We start from the raw sequence: 24,580 nt of genomic DNA on the forward strand, positions 1-24,580 counted from the left end.
GCTGCTCTTCTTCTTCATCTAATTCAGACACAATGTGAGAAGCTTCTGACCCTGACCTTTCCTTGTAAAGACATCTATTTTCAGCCCTAGGTCAACCCAGGAACCAGTGATATTGAATTGCAAGAAACCTGAGGGGGTCTCTAATAAAAATTGAAAAAGAGCACCTGTCCACTTGCTTGCCACGCCCCCCAAGCTATGCAGGTGTCTATTTTGACCTCTCAGACCATTTAATTCTGGTTTGATGGTCTTAGAGTCACAATAGCTTATTATCAATGGCACTTGGAATGTTAAAATGACAATGCATGGGCCCAGTTTGTAGCTCAGTGGTAGAACCCTTGCCTGTGTGCTGCACCAGGTTTGATTCTCAGCACTGCATATGAATAAGGGTCCATTGACAATTAAAAAAATATTTTAAAAAAATAACAATGCATGGCCAGCAGTCAACAAAGAGAAGGCAATTTCAATCTACTGGCTCCAATCAAATGCTGCCTACTCTTCAACTTAAAGATCTAACTTCATGGGCTGGGGATGTGGCTCAAAGCGGTAGTGCGCTCGCCTGGCATGCGTGCAGCCTGGGTTCGATCCTCAGCACCACATACAAACAAAGATGTTGTGTCCGCCGATAACTAAAATAAAATAAATATTTAAAAAAAAAAAAAAGATCTCACTTCATGAGATTCTGAATCAGCTGATCTCTCCAGTCCCTGTTGATCTTAGAATGATCCATATTTCAGGCTGGGGGTATAGCTCAGTGGCACAGCACGCTTGTCTCGAAAACTTGAAGCACTGGGTTCCATACCCCAGTACCATACACACGTGCAAAAAGACAATTCACATTTAAAACACCAGATTTTTATATGATCACAAGAATAACCACAAAAATTTGTTTCATCCCCTTTTTATGTATTTTCTTCTTTCACAATTTGTTCAATTATGAAAGTTGCATCTGTCGGAAGCCATTCTCACACGTGACTGGGTGACTCCCGGTTAGGGTCTGAGGCGCTCTGGCTGTGTCGGAGCTTTCCCGGCCCTCTCCTGATGAGAGAACCTGTCCGTGTGGGGGTGTAACTGACCACTGACCCCGGAGGCCCAATCACTGACCCTGACCTTGGAGTGCTCCCCAATAAAAGGCTACTCCCTGGCGTGCTCACTCTCTCTCTCTCCTGCTAGCCCTGAGTAATCCTTGCTGCCCTGCCGGGTGGTTAGAGGAGGGAACCAGAGAGGGGAGCCATCTCGGACCTGGTCATAGAAAAAGGTAACTGAGTCTGTGTGTTTATTTCGATCTCACTAGCTAACTTTTATGCCAAGAACCTCATTAATGAAACCATTGCGCTGGCCACATGGTAGATGCATCGACATATTTTTAAAAAGTGAAAACAAAGTTTACAAATACACAGTTCCCACCAACTGCCTCCTTTCACAAGTGAGAAAACTGATCAGTTAAATAGCTCATAGGAAGCCACACAGTTTAAAGGTGGGTCACCTAGGATGGAAGGCCAGGCAGTGAGTAGAGGCCAGGATGGAAGGCCAGAGGCAAAGAGCAGGAAGGGGCAGCTATGTGCAGCGCTCTGGGGGAGAGGAGCAAGCATGAACATGGTCACTGAGAAGTCTCATATTTCCCGGCAAGTCTGATCTTTCAGTGAGCCAGGACAGTGAGGAAAATCTGAGCTAGTCAGTCTGAAGCTGAGCACAGAGGATGTTTTCTTCTAGAACACTCTTGGACGAGGGGAGTGGCTCCGGGGTAGAGTACTAGCCTAGCAAGCACAAAACCCTGGGTTCCAGCACTGAAAAAAAATTTTTTTTTCTTTTTCAGTGATAAGAGACTATGAGCACACAGGACCTTGAGCTACATACACTCTCTACCTTCAACCCCTGAGCAGAAAACCTTTGACCCAAAAGTGTCAAAGAATCTCAGATCTTATGTGAGAAATAGTAGATTTTCACAAAGGCGTCTAAAAACTGAGCACGTTATGGGATAATGTGCACAGAATGGAGTCTACCAGCTCCCTTCTCAATTTCCATTCCACCATTATTCTTTGCTAACAGGACCTGATTTTAAGTGGACAATGTGCTCAGCCTAATGACTACATTTCCCAGCATCCCTTGCAGCTAAAAGAGGATGATGAAATAATAAGAGGAAGTCATTGGGTGGAGCTTCCAGGAAAGGTATTGAAAAGGAACTGACTTAGCTTGCCCTCTTGCTCTTGCTACTTCCTCCTTCCTGCTCCCTGGAACACAAACAAGATATCCCAGGCTGCAGCAGCCATGTTTGACCATGAAGTAACCTTAAGGAAGGAAACATGGGCTAACGCGGTGGAGTGGGAAATAGGATGTTCTTGATGAACCAATCTGTGGCCATCCCTGGCCTATCTACCTCTAGACTTTTTTTTTTTCCTTCTTTTTTTTTAAGTAGGCAAAAATAAACCTCTACATTACATAAGGAACTGTGGTCAGGTCTCTGTACAAACTCAACACGATCCGTGGTTCTTTCCAGTACATAAAGCTCAGGGTGATTTGCAGATTGCTAAATGAATGTGATGTTTCGAAATTTGGAGGGATTTGAGGTTGTTTGTTTTGCTTTTGCTTTGCCCACTATGCTTACTCAACTTCTAGCCATGATAACAGTGTGTTCCGTCCCTGGCCAGTCCTAGGCGTTGAGCTGTGTCTGCAAGTTGCTGCCAGTTCTGAGACCAGATAACAATGGGATCACTCACTCCGAGTGCTATCTGGGGCTGCATCGCAGGCAATTAAGTGCATTTTCTGAAAGACTTGTAGCCACAGTGTGGGTGACTCCCTGGAGCGTGGATTGAAGTATTCCTCCAAAACCTCACAATTGACTTTTTTTCTCTCCAGAGTCCCAACTCCTAACATTTAAATGATTTCTTGATTTTTCCGAAAGCAGTTTGTTCTAAAAGTGGCCCAGTTCTGATAACAAAACATGAAGGCTCAATTCCTCTGGTCAACTCGGACATCTCAGGAGTATCAGCTTAGCAACGAGACCAGAATGCACACAACAGCCACACTGTCTGACCAGGGTCTGCCTCCTAGAAGAGCAGTAATGCGAGCCCTTGGGTTCAAGTGCAGCCTCCACTCAGGTCTGCGTTTCTCAGCAGCCCCAGGGATGCCCAGGCTGCTGGAGCAGGACAGCACTTCCCAGCCAAGCTAACAACACGGGTCCCAGGGTCCAAGTCTCCAAGGGCTCATTCTTACTGTTCAGGTCTCTGTCCAAATACCCCCAAAGATGTCCAAAAACATCTCCCAGCTCTTGTCACATGCTCTTCCTTCACCTTGATTTCTCTCTGCAGCACCTTCACAGGCTGAATGAGACATCTTCACTCTCTTAAGAGCCTGCAAGCCTCTGCTTCACTGTGGCTTCGTGCTCTGGCCACATGTCCCTTAACAGCACCCCACCAGCAGGAACTTGATACATATCTTCCACTTCTCCCTCAGTGCAAAGTGCTTCCAGAGGTGGATTTGACTTGTTGCTGCTCTCAAGACTTTAGGTGTCGGGCTGGGGATGTGCCTCAAGTGGTAGCGCGCTCGCCTGGCATGCGTGCGGCCCAGGTTCGATCCTCAGCACCACGTACAAAGATATTGTGTCCGCCAAGTACTAAAAAAATTAAATGTTAAAAAAATTCTCTCTCTCTCTCTCTCTCTCTCTCTCTCTCTCTCTCTCTCTCCCCCTCTCTTTCTCACTCTTTCTTTAAAAAAAAAAAGACTTTAGTCATCTACTAAGAAAAAGTAATTTCAAATAATATGGAGAGCAGAACAGTTGCCAGGTTGGGTTCCCCTGATGCAAGACCTGGGACGAGAATGTGAAGGCAAGCAGTCTGTTTGGGAGGTGACCCTGCAGTGGGAACGTCAGCAGGAAAGGACAGGGCCCAACACAGGCCGTGTTGATGAGCAGGTGACAGCCGGGCCTCTGGAGCTCAGTCCCAGTGAGGACCCAGTGTCACCCCACACAAGGAGCTAGGGGACTGGGGTCCGGTTCCTTACTGGTCCAGGTTAGGGGTGGTGGTGATCTCCCAGCATTTTGGGCCACCTCTTGAGTAGCTAGAGCTCTTCTTATGACCAGAGCAAGGCTGCAGCTGACAATCACAAGTGCTAAGGGAGAAGCCATGGGGTGGGGGGCAGAGTGAATCCTGAGGAGTAGGGGTCTGCCACAGGAAGAGTCCATCCAGGACAGAACCTGCTAGGTCTTGCATGTGTCCCTCCCATTCTTAGATTGGAAACTTAATCTCCAAATTCATATGTTAGTGTTCTTTGAAAGTGATGGTTCTGGGAGATGACTGCATCGTGAAGACTTGGCCATCACCAAAGGATTGATCCACCCATGAAGTCATGGGTTCAGGGGTCGTTGAAGGAGTAGCTGTTTATAAAATTGGGCTTTCTCTGTCTCACCATGTGATGCCTTAACCTGCCCTGGCCCGCGGGACTCCTCTCCAGCAGCTGAGCATACTCTGGGGCCTTGTTCTTAGACTTGTCAGGTTCTGGAATGTAAGCCAAGTAAACCTTCACTTTATTTATCTATTTATTTATTTATCTATCTATTTATTTATCTATTTATTTGGTACCAGGGATGGAATCCAGAATTTTACAGCTGAGTTGCATCTCAGTCCTTTTTATTTTTCATTCTGAAACAGGGTCTTGCGAAGGTATCTAGAGCCTCACTAAATTCCTAAAGTTGGCCCCAAACTTACAGTCCTCCTAACTCAGCCGCCTGAATCCCTGGGATTATAGGCGTGTGCCACCATGCCCAGCTAAACTTTTTTTTTTTTTAATTATTAATTACCCAGTATACAGTATACAATTACACCACCAAAAAAACAAAGAAAGAAAAAATAGACTAAGACCAAGCCTTATCCTTTTCTGGCAAAACCCCCAGGATCACCTCTGGACGCCATGTTTTGGGGACAAACAGCAGGCCATAAGTTTCAAGCCTGTGTACAACTAGGACAAAGTGCAACCTGCTGAGATCATTTTTTTTTTTTTTTTTTTTTTTGAGAGAGAGAGAGAGAGTTTTTTTTGTTTTTTTTTTTTTTTAATATTTATTTTTTTAGTTTTTGGCAGACACAACATCTTTGTTTGTATGTGGTGCTGAGGATCGAACCCGGGCCGCACGCATGCCAGGCGAGCGCGCTACCGCTTTGAGCCACATCCCCAGCCCCTGAGATCATTTTTTTGAGATATAACTCAATTTCTCTCAATTTCAGTTTCTTTCATAAAATTCGCCATTTTGAAGTGTGTAGTTCAGTGATTTTAATAATAAATCCATTACATTGTACAACCATCACCATGATCTCATTCCAGAACATTTTGATGACCCTTACAAGAAACCACACGCCCAGTAGCAGTCACTCCCCAGCCCCCCAACCCCTCTGGCAACCACGATTCTACTTCCTGTCTGTGGATTTGCCTGTTCTGGATATTTCCCACAGTTGGAAGCATGCGATGTGTGGCCTTTGGAGTCTGGCTTCTTTTCCTTATTGTAATGGTTTTGCGCTTCCACCACATCATGACTCAGGAGGCTGAGGCAGGAGGACCACAAGTTGGAGGCTGGACTCAGCAACTTAGCAAGGCCCTGAGCAACTAATCGAGACCCTGTCTCAAAATGAAAAATAGAAAGGGCTGAGGGTGTGGCTCAGTTGTTAAGTGCCCCTGGGTTCAATCCCAGTACCACCAAAAAAAAAAAAAAAGCACACATCAGCAAGGTACTGGGATCAACCCGGGCCTCCCACATGCCAGAGGAGTGCTGTTCCCTTCGGTCACACCCACAGCCCAGCCCTTCATGTTCCTTTGTGACTAACACTGCATCGTGTATTAGACCATCTTTGTTCATCAGTGGACTTTTGAGTTCAGTCCGCTTTCTGGCTATTATCTGTGAGGATACTATGAGTATTTTTGAGCAGGTTTTTAACACTTTTTTTGTTAGGGTGCTGGGATGGAGGCCAGGGTCCTGGATGTGATAGTGAATGCTCTAACACTGAGCTACACCCAGCCTGGTGTGCAAGTTTTTGTGCCAACGCGTTTGTGATCCCTTGCATGTCTCATGGGATTTCTTACCTCGGTTTTATGCAGCTCCATCCTGGTGGGGGGCGGGCAGCAGCCCTGGCTCAGACACACCACTACCTTTGACCCTCCATAGGGTGCCCAGGGTTCCCATGTGTCACCAGTTTTTGCCCCAAGTGAAGCAACCAAGCCAAGTCCAGCCCTGGGGTCAGCAAGAGAGAGGGGAAGTAGAGGCTCTGAGAAGCCAGGGGCTCAGGAGACGCCTAGCCACCCGCACGTGCTGCGGTCCTGGGTCCTGGGCCCTCGAGGGGTGCACAGGACTGGCTGGCTGCAGGGTTTGTAGCGGAAGGAGGACTCAGGGTGGAAGAGCCCAGGTTTCGTGCCCGCCCACGTGCATGCATGCGCTGTCACATGTGTGCAGGATGTCCAGGGCACACTCCACATGGCTCTGCCTGCGGTCCAGAGCCTGAACGCCCACACCCTCAGCCTCCGCGTCACGATGTTTACACAAGACTGTTTGTGTGTCATTCCTCTCCCAGCCTCAATGGACCAGAAATCCTGGAGCTGATTCTCTTGGCCAGGAATTTGGCCTGAGACCAGAAGTTGGGAACAGTGTCGTATTATGGCTAAGTCATTCTACCTTTCCTTGGAAAATGTAAACTAGCCCAATGGCTTTCTCCCCCAATTCCTTTCTGTCTTCTTTTTTTCTTTCTTTGCAGTACTGGGGACTGAACCCCAGGGTGCTCTACCACCCAGCCACATCTCCAGCCCCACCCCCCTTTCTAATTTTAAAACAGGACCTCACTAAGTGTCTGAGGCTGGCTTCGAACTTGTAATCCTCCTGCCTCGGCCTCCCCGCAGTGACTGGGATTTCGAAATGCACCCAGCTTCATTTCATATTAAGCCAGAGTTTGCTGGTGCCTAATCTATGAACCGTCCTCTGCTCTACCATTAGCATTTCAGTGGTTTTCTCTCCAGCCTTTGATATTTACATAGTTATTGCCTGTGGTGACTGGAGCCAGCTGCTCTGGGTGTAGACTGTGAGTTGTGCACATCTCTGCCCCATGGACATCCTGAGGTGGCTTGAAGTCAGCCACCATCAGAGGAGTATTGACACCAAGGAAATTGGCAGGTGCTACAAATCCGAGACCAGTCGTCAAACATTTACCAGCACAGCATGGACTAACTTACAAGACGATGGTTCACCCATTCCTGTGTCTGCCGACAATTCAACACTCACCTAGGGTGTCCCGGGAACTTTCCCCGGGAAAGGGAGACAGCTGATAGCTCAGTAAACCCACACACAAACACGGCAGTCACAGGTAATGAGAGAGGACGGAGAAAATGATGTGCACCCAGTGATTTCCGTCCTCCCTACCATAGCATGAACATGGCTCCAGATTCAAAAAATTCTTCAGAGGTGTCTCTGCTTCCTGATCATCATACCCTTGGCTGCCTTCCCCCACTACCCCCTTCCGCTGTGACGTCTTCCACTCAGACACAGAGCAATGGAGTAGGCCGTCTACGGAATGAGACTCTGAAGCCGTGAGCCCCAAATAAACTTCTCCTCTAAGAAGAAGGCAGTTTTCTTAATGAACACATAGATTTATTATTTCTGAGGATATTATTCCAATTTATGGAAGCAGTCTCCCGTGGTTCAAGACCTCTCTAGTTCCGCCCTATTGACATTTGGGGCCAGATAGTTCCTTGCGGTGGGGGCCGCCCTGGCCCTGCATGCTGGGTTTGCTGGATAGTATCCCGGGCTCCTCTCCACTGGAGGCAGTAGCACTGCCTCCCCCACTACCCTCTCCTCCTGGGATGACCAAAAATGTCCCTGGGGGGCAAAGTCACCTCCAGTGAGGATCTTTGCTATAGTCGGACACACATGACTTTATTTCACTTTATTTATTTTTCTGGTCCTGGAGATTGAACCCAAGGGCTCTTAACCACTGAGCCACCCCCCCCCCAGCCCTCTTTTGCATTTTATTTAGAGACAGAGTCTCACTGAGTTGCTTAGGGCCTCACTAAGTCACTAGGCTGGCTTTGAACTGTGATCCTCCTGCCTCAGCCTCCCCAGACACAGGATCACAGGGTGCACCACCGCACCTGCTTTACATGACTTTAAATTGGCAAACACAGTCAGCCCTGCGTACCCACAGTTTCATAGTGACAGGTTCCTCAAGCAAGAATGAGAAATGGGGGCTGGGGATGTGTGCTCGCCTGGCATGCGGGCGGCCCGGGTTCGATCGTCAGCACCACATACAAAGATGTTGTGTCTGCCGAGAACCGAAAAATAAAAAATTCTCTTTAAAAAAAAAAAAAAAAAAAGAATGAGAAATGTTTGAAAAAAAAATTACATCTGTACTGAACATGTAGGGGTGTTTTTTTGGGGGTGGGGGGTGGGGGGGCGTGTTTCTTTATTTGTTTGGCTTTGTGTGTGGTTCTAGGGATTGAATCCAGGGGCACTCTACCTCTGAGCTACGTGCTAGCCCTTTCTATTTTTTATTTTGAGATAGAGCCTCACTCAGTTGCTGAGGCTGGCCTCAAATTTGCATCCTCCTGCCTCAGCCTGCAGAGTCTCTGGGATTAGGGGTGCACACCACCACACCCAACCCAATCTTCTTTCCTGACCATTATGCTTTGAACAATCCAGCAAAACAACTATTTACACAGCATTTCCATTGTTCTAAGGCATTATATGTAACCTCTAGGGAGGAGAAGATGTGTGTAGATCATATACAAATACTATGCCATTTTATAGAAGGCATTTGAGCATTCTAAGATCTTGATTTCCTCCAGGGTTCCTGAAACTCCTCCCCTGCAGATATCAAGGGACAACTGTGTAAGGTTGAAACAGGGAACACCGTCTCTGAATGCAGCCCCTGGACCAGCAGCATCAGCACCATCTGAGAACTTGTTAGAAATGAACAGTCTCAGGCACTTCCCCAGGTAATGGAACCAGAATCTCCAGGGACAGACCAGGAAATCTGAATTTTGTTTGTTTGTTTTTTAGTTTTTGTTTGTGCACTAGGGATTGAACTCAGGGGTGCTTTATCATTGAACTACATCCCCAGCCCTTTTTTATTATTTATTTTGAGACAGGGTCTCGCTAAATTGCTGAGGCTGGTCTCAAACTTGTGATTCTCCTGCCTCAGCCGCCCGAGCCACTGGGATTACAGTTGTGCAGCTGCAGTCTGTTTAAACAAGCCCTTCAGAGGATTCTCCTTTGAAAACCACAGTGTCAGGGGCCAGGAAGATTTCAGAATTCAAGGGCTGGGGCTGTAGCTCAGTGACAGAGCGCTTGCCTAGCAATGCTGAGCCACTGGGTTTGATCCTCAGCACCACATAAAAATAAACAAATAAAATAAAGGCATTCTGTCCATCTACAACTGCAAAATTAAAAAAATAAATAAATAAGATTTCAGAATTCAAAACTGCGTCTGGGTCTGCGGCAGTCCTGCAGTGCGTGGCTGTGGTTGCGACACAATGTTTTCCCCACTGGCTAATCCTCAGTAGGTGCAAGTGATTAGGGAAAATTAGCTGTGTTCAGGTGTACTTTTGACTTAAGTAGCACCTTACAGCTCAGGATTACCAAACACTGCTTATTTTTACCCCAGAGAGGCTCCGGGCCAGAGAGAAAGTTAAGAATAGAAAGCTATCGGGTCATCTGACTCCTCTCAAACCAGGGCCCTGTGATTCAGCAAGGAGTGTAAACCGTGGTTCCTTAAATAAAGAGTGCGCTGGTCGCTTGGTCGTCTGAGAAACGGAAGAACTACAAGGCGAGGCCAGGGCAGGGCGGACCCCGGGCAGCTGCCCCTTGCTCCGGTTACCATCTTGTGAAATGGATTCAGCTCCGAATGCGTCCACCACTTAAAGCCCCCAAGTATGGCAGCCTGGCATTTGAGACGCCAGGGGAGGAAGGTCACCCTGCCTTCCCCTGGCCTTGTCCTGCAAAGCAAGACATCGACACAGAAAGAGTCCCCAGACGGTCCTCTAAACACGCCAGAAAAAGGGTAACCACACGCGGCCAGAGGAAGATAAGCCCTTACCTCTGGAGGGAAGGGTCTCAGGGATTCCTCTGTGAGGTGCTGGCGAGTCCCCCTGGCAGGCCACACCACGGCGGACGCACTCTGTCCATGTACTTCTGCATGACTGTCCACCCTCCTCCCACCTGAGCAGAAACACACCCAGATCTTTAGGTCTGCGTTTCCAAGGTCTCCGTGCCCCACAGAACTTTCACTCCTAAGGGTGTTGACCTGTGTCCATTACAGGGGCCTCCGCCCTGGACCTGGCAATGAGTGAGAGAAGATGGCCTCCTCCCCTACCTCTTCTGTGGTTCTCAAATGGGGGGGTGTCCTCGCCTGCCAGAGGAGCAAAAGAAACCCTGGGCCTGTGGTTCTTTACTGTGACAGGGCAGGGCACTGGGTCACCCCCATCTCTGAGGACCTGTGGTGTAGAGCACCAAGGCTGTCAAACACCCCGGAAGGTGCTGGTGAGAACCTAAAATGGTACGATCCCTTTGAAAAATAATTCAAGAGTGACTTTAAAATTTCAAGCTGGGCACCATGGCTCACACCTGTGATCCCAGCGGCTCAGTAGGCCAAGGCAAGAGGATCGCAAGTTCAAGGCCAGCCTGGGAGGAACTTAGACTCTGTCTCCACATAAAAAATAAAGAGGGCTGGGGATGTGGTGAAGCACTCTGGATTTAATCTTTAGTACCCACCCCACCAAATGGGGTGGGTACAGGGGTTGGGGTGTGGCTCAGTGACAGAGCGCTTGCCTAGTGTGACCTTGGGTTCCATCCCAGAACCACACACACACACACACACACACACACACACACACACGCCAAAAAAAATATTCAATGTATACCTCTCCTACAGTGCGGTCACTCCATTAGAGGATTCACAAAAGAAAAAGAGAAGCCTATGCCAGAAAATTCACACCAGCCTCATTTGAAATGGCAAAACCTGCAAGCGACCAAATGACCATCAACACAAGAGCAAATAAACGGGCTGGAACGTAGAGGCAGTGGGAAGGAATGAAGTATTGGGACCCAATACAACATAATAATGATGCTGGGTAGAAGAAGCATGAATCCTATGCTTTATGATTTGTGCTCTTCACATGAAGCTATAGAAAATTATAGAAATTATAGAAACTAACTGATCATCACAGAAAGCAGATGGAAGTTTGCTGAGAAATGCGGGGAAGGGCTGGGAGGAAACAGGAGGAGAGATTTCAAAGGCGATTACATTCTAATCCCCTCTGGGAAAGCGAACAGTCAGCCGGGCAGTGTTCTCAGCTCTCCCCAGGGCGGCTCAGGAGGAGAGTGAAAGGGGCCCAAGACGGAAGCCATGGGGTTTTTTGGTAACCTACTCCCAGATGTAAATCCCAGGGACTAGGGAGGCTGAGGCAGGAGGATGGAAAGTTCAAGACCAGCCTGGGCACTTTAGCAAGACCCCGTTACAAAATAAAATAGAAAGGGCTGGGGCTGTAGCTCAGTGGTAGAGCACCTGTCTGGCATGCAAATGGTTTACGTATTGGATCCCCCTTACCACAAGGGGAAAAAAGCCACCTCCTTTACTGCCACTGTGTCCCAGGCATCTGAGGCAAAGTCAAACCCAACCCACACTCAAGGGACAGGCAACCTATGAGGGAGCCATTCCACAGAGGGTGGATCTTTGGGGTTCTCTTAGGTGATCCCTGCTGCAAGCCGCAGAGGCCAACACAGGCAGTGTTCTGCAGACCTGGCCAAATGAGGTCACGGTATCTGTGGCCTGGCGGGTCAGAAGCACCTCACAAAGACATTCTTTCCTTCTTAAAAAAAAAAAAAAAAAGGTCATCATTCCTCCTACCCCAGTGGTCACAAGAGCTGAAGGTGCCAGCAGAGTTGGCACCGGGTGTCTGGGTGCTCTCTCTTGCCACTAAAGCGAGAGCCTGTGAGGGGGACAGGAGAGTCACAGACATGTGGTAGGTGGTGGATGGGAGAGGACATGCCCTGGACCCTTCAAATGCTCCAGGTTGTTTTCTGGAAGCATCTGTGTTGCACTACTCAGGATACGTTCTGCTGCTATAAGGAAACAAACGAGAGGAAAGCAGGATTTAATTGGCTACATGCTGCAGAAGTTTATGTCTTTCTCAGGCAAAGCCTCCTCTGGGTCCAGGCGACTCTCCAGGTTATCCGCCTCCTCCATGTGACAACATGGAGTGACTCAAGGATCCAGGCAGCTTCCAGCTTGTGACCCCACCCTTCCACCACACAGCTTCCTGCACAGTGGGAAGGACAAAGCCAGGAGAGTCTCGCAGGGCTTCTTGCTGGTGGGAAAGGAAATGACCCATCAGCTCTGATCTTCTTCCATTGGCCAGAATGAGTCATAGAGCCCTGCCTACCTCGAGCGAACTGGGCCAGGGATTTCCAGATACCCTAAATGGAGTGGAGAAGGTGATATTGGAGAGAGTGTAAATATTGATGACATATGGCAAGAAGGAGATTCAGGACAGACCCCTAATAGCAGTGCCAATAACAGTACAATAGGTACAGATCCCATCAGCATGTTAAAGCCAGGGCGCAGCAAACAAGGAGGAAATTAGCAACAGAAAGTGCCTCTTACACAAGTCCCCTGTGGCCGTATTCACGTAAGTCCCATTTGAACCTCACAAATGTCCAGTGAGGTCCATATTTTCTTTCCCCTTTTACACATGACAATGTGGGATACGAAGAGAGGCCTAAGATCTGTTTCTACCCACAGACCACAAAGTGTGGCTTGGGGAGGTCACACCAACAGTCAGTTCTCCAATTCTTTGGACAAAAACTGGGTCTCCTAATTCAATTCAGTCCTGACCTTTCTACCCGATTAACAACAGACCCTAGGCTGAGGGCCCAGTGCCGTGGACTTCTTCTCCTCCTCCTTTTTTTTTTTTTTTTCTAATAGAACCCAGGGGCACTTTACCACTGAGCTACATTCCCAGCCCATTTTTATTTTAAGTCAGGGTCTCACTGAGTTGCTTCAGGCCTTGCTAAATTACCCAGGCTGGTCTTGAACTTTGGATCCTCTTGCCTCAGCCTCCTGAGCCACTGGGTTTACAGGTGTGTGCTACCATACCCACTGGACTCCTGTCCCAGAGGCTGGGATTCTGCCCATCAGCAGGAGCAGGGGGCTTTTAAAGAGGTCACTCAAAGGCTGCATTCCAAGTGTTCTCTGTTGGAGGTGTATTTCCCTGGTTAATTTGGGAGATAGCCATTTCTGAGATCTTCTGGTACCATCCCAAAGTCTGGATTACTTCCTTCCCGTGGTGAGTGCACATTCTGTCTAGGATGGGGAAGAAAGGTGGTCCCATTTCCCCTGAGATTGGGGAGGAGGAGAGATTAGGGAGGAGCAGGGAGACAGGAAGAGAAAGATACATGGCCATTTAAAAAATAATTTGTGGCCTGGTGCAGCGGTGCATGCCTGTAATCCTAGCAGTTCAGGAAGGACAATCTCGAGTTCAAAGCCAGCCTCAGCAATTTAGCAAGGCGCTAAGCAGCTCAGTGAGACTCTGTCTCAAATAAGATACAAAATAGGGCTGGGGATATGGCTCAGTGGTTGAGTACCCCTGAGTTCAATCCCTGGTACCTCCCCAAATAATAATAATAATAACAATAATAATAATTTGCAGTGGCAGAGAAGCAAAGGCTATATTCAAAACATAAAGTAGATAATTGTTATATCCCCAGCCCTTTTTTAATTTTTTATTTTAAGACAGAGTCTCACTGAATTGCTTAGGGCCCTGCTTAGTTGCTGAGGCTGGCTTTGAACTTGCAATCCTCCTGCTTTAGCCTCCTGAGCCACTGAGATTACAGGCATGTGTCACCACACATGGTCCGTTTTAAAAATTAAAGCCAGTTTGGGGGCTGGGGTTGTGGTTCAGTAGTAGAGTGCTCTCCTAGCATATGCAAGGCCCTGGGTTTGATCTTCAGCACCACAGAAAAATAAAGAAATAAAAATAAGGGCATAAAAAATTAAAACCAGTTTTGTCCTATTGAAGAATCAAACCATATCATTTGTAGGAAAATATAAAAATACAGATTAGTGGGGAGAAATAATCAAATTATTGTCCCTCCAAAGAAAACCAAATATCACATATATATTTTATATTATTATATAAAATAATATATTATTATATATTATGTGTTATTATAGTATAATATATATTACATAAATATATATTATATATCCTCCTATTATTTTTTCTGTGCACATAAGTATTCTCCTACACACACTGTTATTGTTTTGGTTTTGGTGCTGGGGACTGAGCCCAGGGCCTCATTGTGCTAAGCCTATGCTCCACGACCAAGCTATATACACACCGTTCTTAATCATCTTCCTCCTCTCTTCTTCTTCTTGCCACTTAATAATTGGTGACCATCATTCTGCGTCTTTACATTCTTCAAATTGTCGTGTGGAATTAGATTATGGAACTTTTGCATCATCGACAATCAACATTAAAACTAATTTCCTATTTGAGGGCACATAAGTCATTTTTAATTTTTGGTTTCTAGAAATAATAATGAAAAGATGATTTTGGCCTGATCTTTGAATAGATATTCACTTTCTTCATAGAAATTTCTAAATGAGGAATCGATGGATTCCGGTGGCACTTTTTTCCTTAATAACTTTGTTTTATTTATTTATTTTTAGGTGGTGCTGAAGATGGAACCCAGGGCCTCACAAGCACTAGGTGAGTGCTCTACTGCTGAGCCACAAACCCAGTCCCTCTGGTGCCACTTTTTAAGGCTTTGGATGTGAATTGCCAAATTTCCCCCTTCATCCCCACCCTGACCCCAGACAGCCTATACAATGAATGTTTCCCCACATCTTCAGCAACCCTGGCTATTAAAAAAAATAATTTGCTGTAGCAGAGCAGCAAGGGTTATATTCAAAGCATAAAGTGTACCAGGATTACAAACATATAAAACTATTGTCTGAAAAAAGTCTTTATTTAAAGTACAAATGCAAATCAAATAACTTAAAAATTAACTTTCCTTTGAATAACTATGCAGCAAAAATCAATACTAAAATCATAACCAGCCAGCCAGAGTAAAGAGGTAATTGATGAAACTGTTAAAATTAGGGAAAGTTCCAGTAGAGAAAACTGAGAGACACTGCCGGTGCCAGGTGATCAGGGTTCACAACACCACTGATAAGTCACAGTGCTGGTAGACACCCCAAAAACACAGGGAGGAGAACAAAAACCCATGACCGCTGACCATGGTGGGGCACGCTAGGAATATCAGGGACTCCAGAGGCTAGAAACTGAGATACTAGGATCACAGGTTCAAGGTCAGCCTGGACAGTTTTCGAGACCCTGTCTCCAAATAAAACTTCAAAACAGGTCTGGGGGTGCGACTCAGGCTGCGGTGCTCACCTGGCCCGTGTGAGGCACTGGGTTCCTCCTCAGCAACTCCTCCGTTTCACCCCCAAAGAAAAACAACTACGAGTCCAGTCTAACTGTAACAGGGGCTCCTTGATGCTTTGACTACATCCCTTGTCACTTTGAAACTTACATGTTTTTTTTTCTTTTCCCTAATCTTCTTTTCCCTGATCTTCTCCTTCGAGATTTCTCCTCCCTAAATTCTTTTTCTCTGAATCACCCCTTAAAAAAAAAACCCTGCTCCTGCTGATGGGCAGAATCACAGCCTTTGGGACAGGTCCCCTGTGTTTCTCCTTGGCTAGCAAAGCAATAAGCCATCTTTTTCCTTTTTCTCAAAACCGTGACCCTGTTATTGGATTGGCATGGGGGACAAGGACCAAGCTTTCGGCAACTCTCCCTGTGTCCCCCCCAAAGAAAAACAAATATAAGTCTGGTCTAACCCTGAGAAAAAGATCTGAGAAATTCTAACTGCAGGACATTCTACAAATGCCCAAGAACAATATTAATCAAAAGTCAAAAGGAGGGGCTGGGCTGGGCCTCAGCTGGGCCTAGCATTCATGAGGCACTGGGTTCGATTCTCAGCACCACAGGCAAATAAATAAAATAAAGCTCCATCAACACTAAAAAATAAAAATAAAAAAGTAGAAAGGAAAGTCAAAATTGCCAAAAAGTGGCCACGCGTCCACTTTGGTGAATGGGTAGATCAAATATGGCCTACCCCTGTAATGGAGTATCATCGGCCATAGAAAGGAACGGAGCACTGATCCGTGCTGAGAGATGGAGGAGCCTCAAAAACGTTCCAGTAACTGACAGAAGCCAGACACAAAAGGCCACAAATTACATGCTTCTATTTATACGAAATATCCAGAATTGGCAGATCCATGCTCGGGAGTAGATTGTGGTTGCAGGGGCTGTGAGTCGGGGGCCTGCTAATGGGAGTTGAATAAAATTGATAGAAGAGCACTGGTTCAGACTGAGCCCTCACCAGGCCCCGCAGATCAGACCAAGTGGAATTCCCATATTGAAGTTCCACCCTACCACACCAAAAGTAGGTTGCTCATCTGATCTTCCCAGTAATCTGGAGGGAGAGAGATTAGCTAAATCTCCAAACAAGCTAGTTTCAGCTAGCATGATAAAACCACTTTTTTCTTACAGGGGTGAAGAGAATGTTCTGGATTAGATAGTAGTGATGGCTGTACAATTTGGTGATGACACTAAAAACCACTGAACTGTACAGTTTAAAAGGGTGAATATTCACCAGGTGATCCCAGCAGTTGGAAGGCTCAGTCAGGAGGATCAAAAGTTCAAGGCCAGCCTCGGCCATTTACAGAGGCCCTAAGCAATTTAGCAAGACCCTGTCTCAAAAAGAACTGAGGATGTGGCTCAGTGGTTAAGCTCCCCTGGGTTCAATCCGACTACCAAAAAAAAGTGGGGGTGCGGGCGTTGATACTTTAGCATGTGAATTCTAACTCTCTTAAAACAAAATGGGTGCTGAGAGCTTAGCAGGCATAAAGCAGGTTCAATCTCCAGCACCCCCAAAACAAAACAACACAGATAAAGTCCGAAAAACCGTCACAGCCAAGAGAAGGCTAAGGAGATCCGACCCCTGATTGTGATGGGGATTCCCTGCGTGGGCTGCCGGCCTAGGGAAAGCACATTAGGTCAAAACTCAGGAAATGCTGGGCATGATGGCGCAGGCCTGTGATCCCAGCAACTCGGGAAGCTGAGACAGGAGGACCACAGGTTGGAGGTCAGCCTGGGCAATATAGGGAGACCCTGTCTCAAAATAAAAAACAGAAATTGCTGGAGATTTTGCACCCTGAGTTTGATCCCCATTGCCAAAAGCAAGCAAGTAATAATGAGTAAATAACAATAAAGAACACAAGAGTTCTTGCCTCGGGCGGTAAGGACACTGGCTATTCTGATTTTCTCACTAGGAAAACTGCCCCTGAGGAAACCCAGCCCGGCTGTGGCATGTTGGGAAGTCATTGGCTGGGCTGAAGATAAACACAGCAATTCTATTCTCAGCAAGTGGCTCTAACCACCAACCAGCCTTCCTTCCCCTTCAGTTAGTCGGGATCGTGTTTGGACCTGAATCAGACCTTCTGTGTGACTGCTGATTCTAGGAGACCTCTGGTTTTGATAAGTCCTGGCAGATTTTGGTGGATTGGCTTAAAAGGAAATGTCTGACTCTGTTTTAACAGGTGACTAGCCTCCACCTTAACGCCAGTGCCTGTGACTAAGGGGATCAGATGATGCAAGGCTAAGCAGGAGCGGCAGGCTGCCAAGCAACATGGGACTTCAGGTGACATGGAGGACACTGGTTTGCAAGCATGCAGCAGTGCAGAACCTGAGCATGTACTCTGGCACAAACACTTGGAACATGGACATGTCAGGGAGAATTTGGCCTAGCATGCAAGAGGCCAATCCCATGCCAAAAAAAAAAAAAAAAAAACAGCCTGGCTCAGGGGTGTATGCCTGCCAACCCAGCTACTCAGGAGGTTAAGGCAGGAGGATCGTAGGTTCAAGGCCAGCTTAGACAGTTGTCTTAATTTTATTTTGTTTTGTTTTGGGCACTGGGGATTGAACTTAAGAGCACTCAACCACTGAGCCACATCCCCAGCCTTATTTTTGCATTTTGTTTAGAGACAGGGTCTCACTGAGTTGCTTAGGGCATCACGAAGTTGCTGAGGCTGGCTGTGAACTTGTGATCCTCCTGCCTTTAGCCTCCCAAGCTGCTGGGATTACAGGTGTGCACAACTGCATCCAGCTTCAATTTTTTTTTTAAAAAAAGGGCTATCGATGTAACTCAGTGGTAGAGCACCCCTGGACTCAATCCCCAGTAACCCCCCCAAAAAAAGGAAAAGAAAGAAAAAAGACAAAGAAGATGACCACCCCAAACTTAAGACACTAAGTCTTAAAAACTATGTCAGGAGAAATTGTAGTTAAGAGGTGAAGGCCCAAGGGGGAAACAGAATACAAACTGAGAATTCTGAGAAATGATTTAAATTTGCTAAGATTATTATTTTTTTATTAGTACTGAAGATTAAACTCAGGGGCACATAACCACTGAGCCACATGCCCAGCTCCCCTTTTTTTATGTGTGTGTATTTTTGTGCATTTTTTAAAAATATTTTTTTAGTTGTAAATGAACCTTTATTTTATTTATTGATATATGGTGCTGAGACTAGAAGCCAGTACCTCACACTGAGCCACAACCCCAGCCGTTTTTCTTTTTTCTTTTCTTTTTTTTAAAGAGAGAGTGAGAGAGAATTTTTTTTTTAATATTTATTTTTTAGTTTTCGGCAGACACAACATCTTTGTTTGTATGTGGTGCTGAGGATCGAACCTGGGCCGCACGCATGCCAGGCGAGCGCACTATCGATTGAGCCACATCCCCAGCCCCTTCTTTTTTCTTTTTTGTATTTTACTAAGAGTTGGGGTCTTGCTACTTGCTTAGGGCCTTGCTAAATTGCTGAGACTGGCTTTGAACTTGCAATCCTCCTGACTCAGCCTCCCAAGCTGCTTGGATTACAGGCATGGGCCACTGCACCAGGCTTTTTTTTTTTTTTTAATTTTTAAAAAGATTTTTTTTTGGATGTATTTATTTATTGGGCACTCGACATGAAACTCAAGGCCTCACACGTGCTAAGCACACAGGGTGTGGCTTAGTGGTGGTGGAGGACTTGCCTAGCATGGGCTTAGGCCCAGCCTTCCCTCCCCAGAACTGCAAAAATAAAAATAAATAGAAATAAAATAACAATGGGTGCTATTTTTTTTGCACATGTTGCAATGCCATGTTTGTTCCTTTCCCCCAAAAGCCCTGTGACACGCCCCCTCTCCCCCTAAAACTGTGCATTGAGGCTGGGACTGAAGGCTGGACCCAGACCAATTAAAAAAAAAACAAGAGCCAAACTCTGGGCTTTTGCAAGTTCCCAAGCAGGCTTTTGAAATCCATGGCAGAAATAGTGACTTTGGAAGCCAAGATTTTTTTGATTTGCAAGATTTGCAAAAGAGAGACTCTGTGTGTGTGTGCTCCTCCTCTGAACTCGGTTTTGATTGGAAGCCGGGCTCTGAAGGAATCCTGGAGCAGAGTTGAAGCCACAATAGAGGAATGGAGGGAAAGTCCGATGGCCCTGTCCTCCAGACCGAATTCTTTTTCAAAACGAAAGAGAAGACTCCCCGGAGGAGGACTTTTTAAATTCCAGGCCTGGGGAGGGGGTGAAGGGGGATGGGCGCTGAGCGCTGGCCACTGTGGAAGCGGGTCATCGTGCGGGTCCTTCTCTTCTGCGACAAGTGTCACTTCTCTTTCCTGCGGAGAGTGAGGGAGGCTCCCGGGAGGGAGGAAGGGACCCAGGTACCTGGCACCTCGCGTCTCACCCTCCCGTCTCTGCCGTCGACTTCCCTCCTCCCCCACTTCCGATGGGTCCCGCACTTGCGCTGGGCTTCAGTCTAGGTGTCTGTCGCACGAGGACTTCCAAGCTTTTACTTTCCTTTTTTTTTCCTCATTCTTGGATACTGGGGATTGAACCCAGGGTCACTTTAGCCCTGAGCTTAAAATATTTTTAAAGTTTTTTTTTTTTTAATAAATTTGTTTAAATTTAAATTTTTTTTTTTTTTTTTTTTTTTTGTACATGGGGATTAAACCTAGGGGCACTTAATCACTGAGCCCCATCCCCAACCCTCCTTTATATTTTATTTAGAGACAGGGTCTCACTGAGTTGTCTAAGGCCTCGCTAAATTGCTGAGGCTGGCTTTGAACTCACAAGCCTCCTGCCTCAGCCTCCAGAGTCACTGGGATTACAGAGTGCCCTAACACATCCAGTTCCAAGGGTTTTCAATAGGTAGCGACCTGAACTGATTCCCCAGCCCCACCCCAGGGCCTTGCACATGCTAAGCAAGTGCTCTACCTCTGAGCTACACTCCCAGCCCTGAACTAATTTAAAAAGTGACCTCTTGCCCAGCCAGCAAGGTTAGAGTGGGCTGCTTAGGAAAAAATAGTTTATTCCGGGGGAAGTGGGGTCTACAGCTTTCCAAGTACTTCATCAGCATTCTTATTTACTTCTCAGAGCAATCCCATGAAATGGGCATTGTCTTTCTCATTTTGAATACAGGGAGACTGAGATCACCGAGGTTAAGAGATGTACCCAAGCCACACAGCAATTACATGCAGGTAATTATTGGTGATTGCAGATAAAATGTAATAAAATATGACATGGAATGTACTTGTACTAAAAAAATTACTCATTGTGTCTGAAATGCAAATGAATCTGGGTGATTTGATGTGGATTTTTGGATTGTTTTTGTTTACAGCACTAGGGATTGAACTCAGGGCCTCGAGCATGCTTAGCATGTACTCTACCAATGAGCTACACCCTGGCCCTGGTGACCTGAATTTTCACTAGCTAAATCTGCAATCATGACTGGCCAAGCCAGGATTCAAGTCTAGGGTCTTGCTCCAAAGTCCTAGTCTTGCTGGGTGCGGTGGCTCACTCCTGAAATCCCAGCCACTTGGGAGGCTGAAACAGAAGAATCGAAAGTTCAAGGCCATCCTCAGCAACTTAGCAAGCACCTAAGTAACTTAGTGAGACTCTGTCTCAAAATACAAAAAAAAAAAAAAAAAAAAAAGAAGAAGAAGAAGGGCTAGGGAGGTGGCTCAGTGGTGAAGCACCCTGGGTTCTATCTCCATTAACAACAAAAATCCCAATTCTTCCCTGGGCCTCCTGAGTTCCAATCCCGCCACCATCCCCTAGTTAGTCAAACCCGCGTGACAGTTTGCTCACCTGCAGGATGGGGATGATCCTGGTACTGATAATGACAGTTCATTACTCACAGGTCTACTTTGAGGGCTAAATGAGTAACCTCGTGAATGATGTGCTTCATGTCGACTAAGACATCAGGAGAGGCTGCCTGTGCGCAGGGGTAAGAGGAAGAGGAAGGGAGAACTACACACAGTAGGGCTGGCAAGGCGGCTCAGAGCTAGAGTGCCTGCACATGTCAGGCCTGGCTTTGATCCGCAGCACCGCCAAGAAACACATCAATGGAGGGAGGGGTTTCTAATGGGACGAGAGTTGACCTCTGAAAGTAGCCCCCCAAACCTCCACCAAAACAGTGAGAGGGACCACTCCAGAGGAGGACGGTGAAGGAGTCGACGCATCCATTTATTGAAAAGATCGTATTTTCAGACAAACGTTTGATCCTTCAGAAAAGGCAAAAGAGATTGGGGGGGCGGGGGTGGCAAGCCACAATGAATACAGGCATTAAAGCAAAATGAGTCCAGGTCTTCAATTCCAGAGGTTACAGAACAGACTGGCTGAGGTCATCCGTGCCTCATTATTGTGCTTAATAATCACCTTGACTAATTAGAGCAAAGTTTTGGAGTGTGTTTCTATTCCCAGACTCTTGAGTCACCAGTGACCCAGAATAAATTATTTCGCTCTATTTGTGTCTCGGATCCTCCATATGAAAGCACCCTCAGCCAACCCCTCAGGGAAATTTCAAAGGCTTCATTAATTAATATTTGGAAAACAGTAGAATGTGTGTGTGTGTCAGGCCTGGAGAGACACGGCGTTGGTATGTTTTGTACTTGGGTTCATTTATTTAATTATTCAAGTACACTCCACGTGCACTAGTGTGTGTGTGTGTTTGTTTTGCAGCACCTGGGAAACTACCACTGAGCTACACACCCAATCCTTCCTCCCCTTCTTCTTCTTTTTTTTGTACCAGGGATTGAACCCAGGGCACTTAACCACTGAGCCACACCCAAGCACTTTTTATATTTTATTTTTAGAGACAGCATCTCACTGAGTTGCTTAGGGCCTCACTAAAAGGCTGAGGCTGGCTTTGAACCCTGGATCCTCCTACCTAAGCCTACCCCAGCTTCTGGGATTATAGGTGTGTGCCACTGCTCACAGTTTTTATTTTTAGTTTGGATCAGAGTCTTGCTGAGTACTGAGGCTGGTCTCCAGCTTGGGATCCTCCTGCCTCAGCCTCCTGGGTAGCTGGGAATCAGGCATGCACCCCCACGTCATGAGGTGCACTTAATGTTTATTAAACTCCTACCTTGAGCCAGGTCCCAAGAAGGTAACTGGACTTCAGTAGTGAACAGGGCAGATGGGCCCTTGCCTTAATGGTTTGTGGCCTAGTGGAGGAAAAGGGTTAAAAGTAAAATGATAAAACATTTAAACAAACCGACTAGTGCCTTAAGGAAAACAGTCTAGCAGAGCTACCTGCGGGAGGGGTCTATTCCTGCTTGGGGGGTCGTGGAAGGCTGAACCCAATGTCTGAAGGAAGGGAAGGAGCCAGCCCAGGGGACAGAGGGGAAGGGCCATGTAGGCAGACAGGGTCGTCAGAGGGGAAGAGCTTGTCTTTTGAGGAACTATGGGGCCAGTGCACCTGGAGCACAGGGAGTGAGGAGGGTCGCCCAGGTCAGACTCAGGTCCCAGCGGGCCTCCCAGGTGTTTGAGAGTTGTCCCCAAGGCTATCCGCACCTCTTCCTGGGCACATGGCTGGACTACATTTCCCAAGGCCTCTTGCTATCGAGGTGGTCACGTGACTGAGTTCTGACCAATAGACTGGAAGGAAATGCAAGGACCGCCTCTTTCAGACCCAGCCAATGACAACCTCCTGGGCTTTTCTCCCGGCTCCTCCGACAGAACCTGAGCGAGAAGGCGGAGCCACAAGAGGGCAGGTGCCTGGGCCCCTGAGTGAGCGCTTGGAGGAGCGCCCCCTGCCGGTGGGGAATATTCATTTGGGACTTTACCCGGAAGAGAAACACATTCCTGTTGTCTAAATCCACTGAGATTTGACAGTTCCTTGTCACAGAAACTAGTATGCCTTTAAGTCACCCACCCTGACAGACCCAGCTCTGAAAAGGGTGAGCAGACGCTTCTCCCGCCCCCTCCCACCAGCTTCAGCCCCATCCTAGGGAACAGTGAGCAGGGGACTGTGGTTGCCAGATGAACTCCAGACACCAGTCACATTGGAATTTCAGATGAACAGCAATTATTTTATACTGTGTAAGTACATCCCACCCAATAGTTTACCTCTTAAAAAAACAAACCGTACTCATACTTTGTTTTTTTAAGTGTTGTTTATCTGAAATTCAAATTTAGTTGAGCTTCCTGTATTTCTCTTGGCTCAATCTGCCCCCCCCTTCCTGGGGGCCAGGACCCGCCTCTGCACAGGAGGGAAGTCCAGCCGTGGCAGCAAACCAGTGGGCAAGAGGAGCCCAGCTTCCGGGACCTGAGTCCTGGGCCGCCTCTGGCCCAGGACTTTGTGATCTTGGACAAACTATTTGCATAAGTTTCTCCAACTTTAAAATGGGGACGAGAATGACTCCTACTTTGTAGGACTGTCCCAGAGAGCTGATGTTGGAGTCACACAAGTATCCAGCAAGTGTCCCGAGGCTGCTGGTGCGGCCTGCACCCCCTCACCTGGGCTCCCCTGCAGCTCCAGTGTTCCGGGTCTCTGGGCTTGTCCTCCTCTGGGGCCTGCCGCGCTCCTCAGCTCAGCCTGGGGGCGCTCTCTGGTCCAACCGGGTGCAGGCTTACCCTGGGAATGCGGGTGGAGGTGGAATTGGGGTCCCAGGGGCCGTTCTCAACCCAGGTTTGGAGTTTTTTGGATAAATGCCCCAGGCTCCGGGTCCTCACGCTCCTCTACTCCTCTTTCAGAGGAGCCCCGGGTGCCCATGACAACCACCTGCTCCTAAGGAGCCCTGCACTCATTCACCTACCTCACCTGTCTCCCTCCCTCCCTTGCAGTGATTCCTAGGATCACTGGGCCCAGGACAAAGCTAACAAAGCATCAAGAGTGTAACATTTAAATGCTAGGAAGCCTGTAACCCCAGCCACTCGTGAGGCCGAGGCAGGAGGATTGCAAGTTCAAAGCCACTCTCAGCAATTTAGCCAGATCCCAAGCAACTTAGTGAAACCCTGTCTCAAAATAAAGCATAAGAAGGACTGGGGGTGTGGTTCGATGGTTATGCTCCCCTGGGTTCAATCCTCGGTACCACAAAAAATACATAAATAAATCAAATTAAATGGTTAATGGTTAATTTTATGATAGGTGACTTTTATCTCAATACGAAAATAAAGGTATATTCGGGGTTGGGATGTAGCTCAGTGGTTGAGTGAATGCCTAGCCTGCTCAAGGTCCT

Source organism: Callospermophilus lateralis, chromosome 19 (assembly GCF_048772815.1).
Source record: "Callospermophilus lateralis isolate mCalLat2 chromosome 19, mCalLat2.hap1, whole genome shotgun sequence".
Taxonomy (NCBI): domain Eukaryota; kingdom Metazoa; phylum Chordata; class Mammalia; order Rodentia; family Sciuridae; genus Callospermophilus; species Callospermophilus lateralis.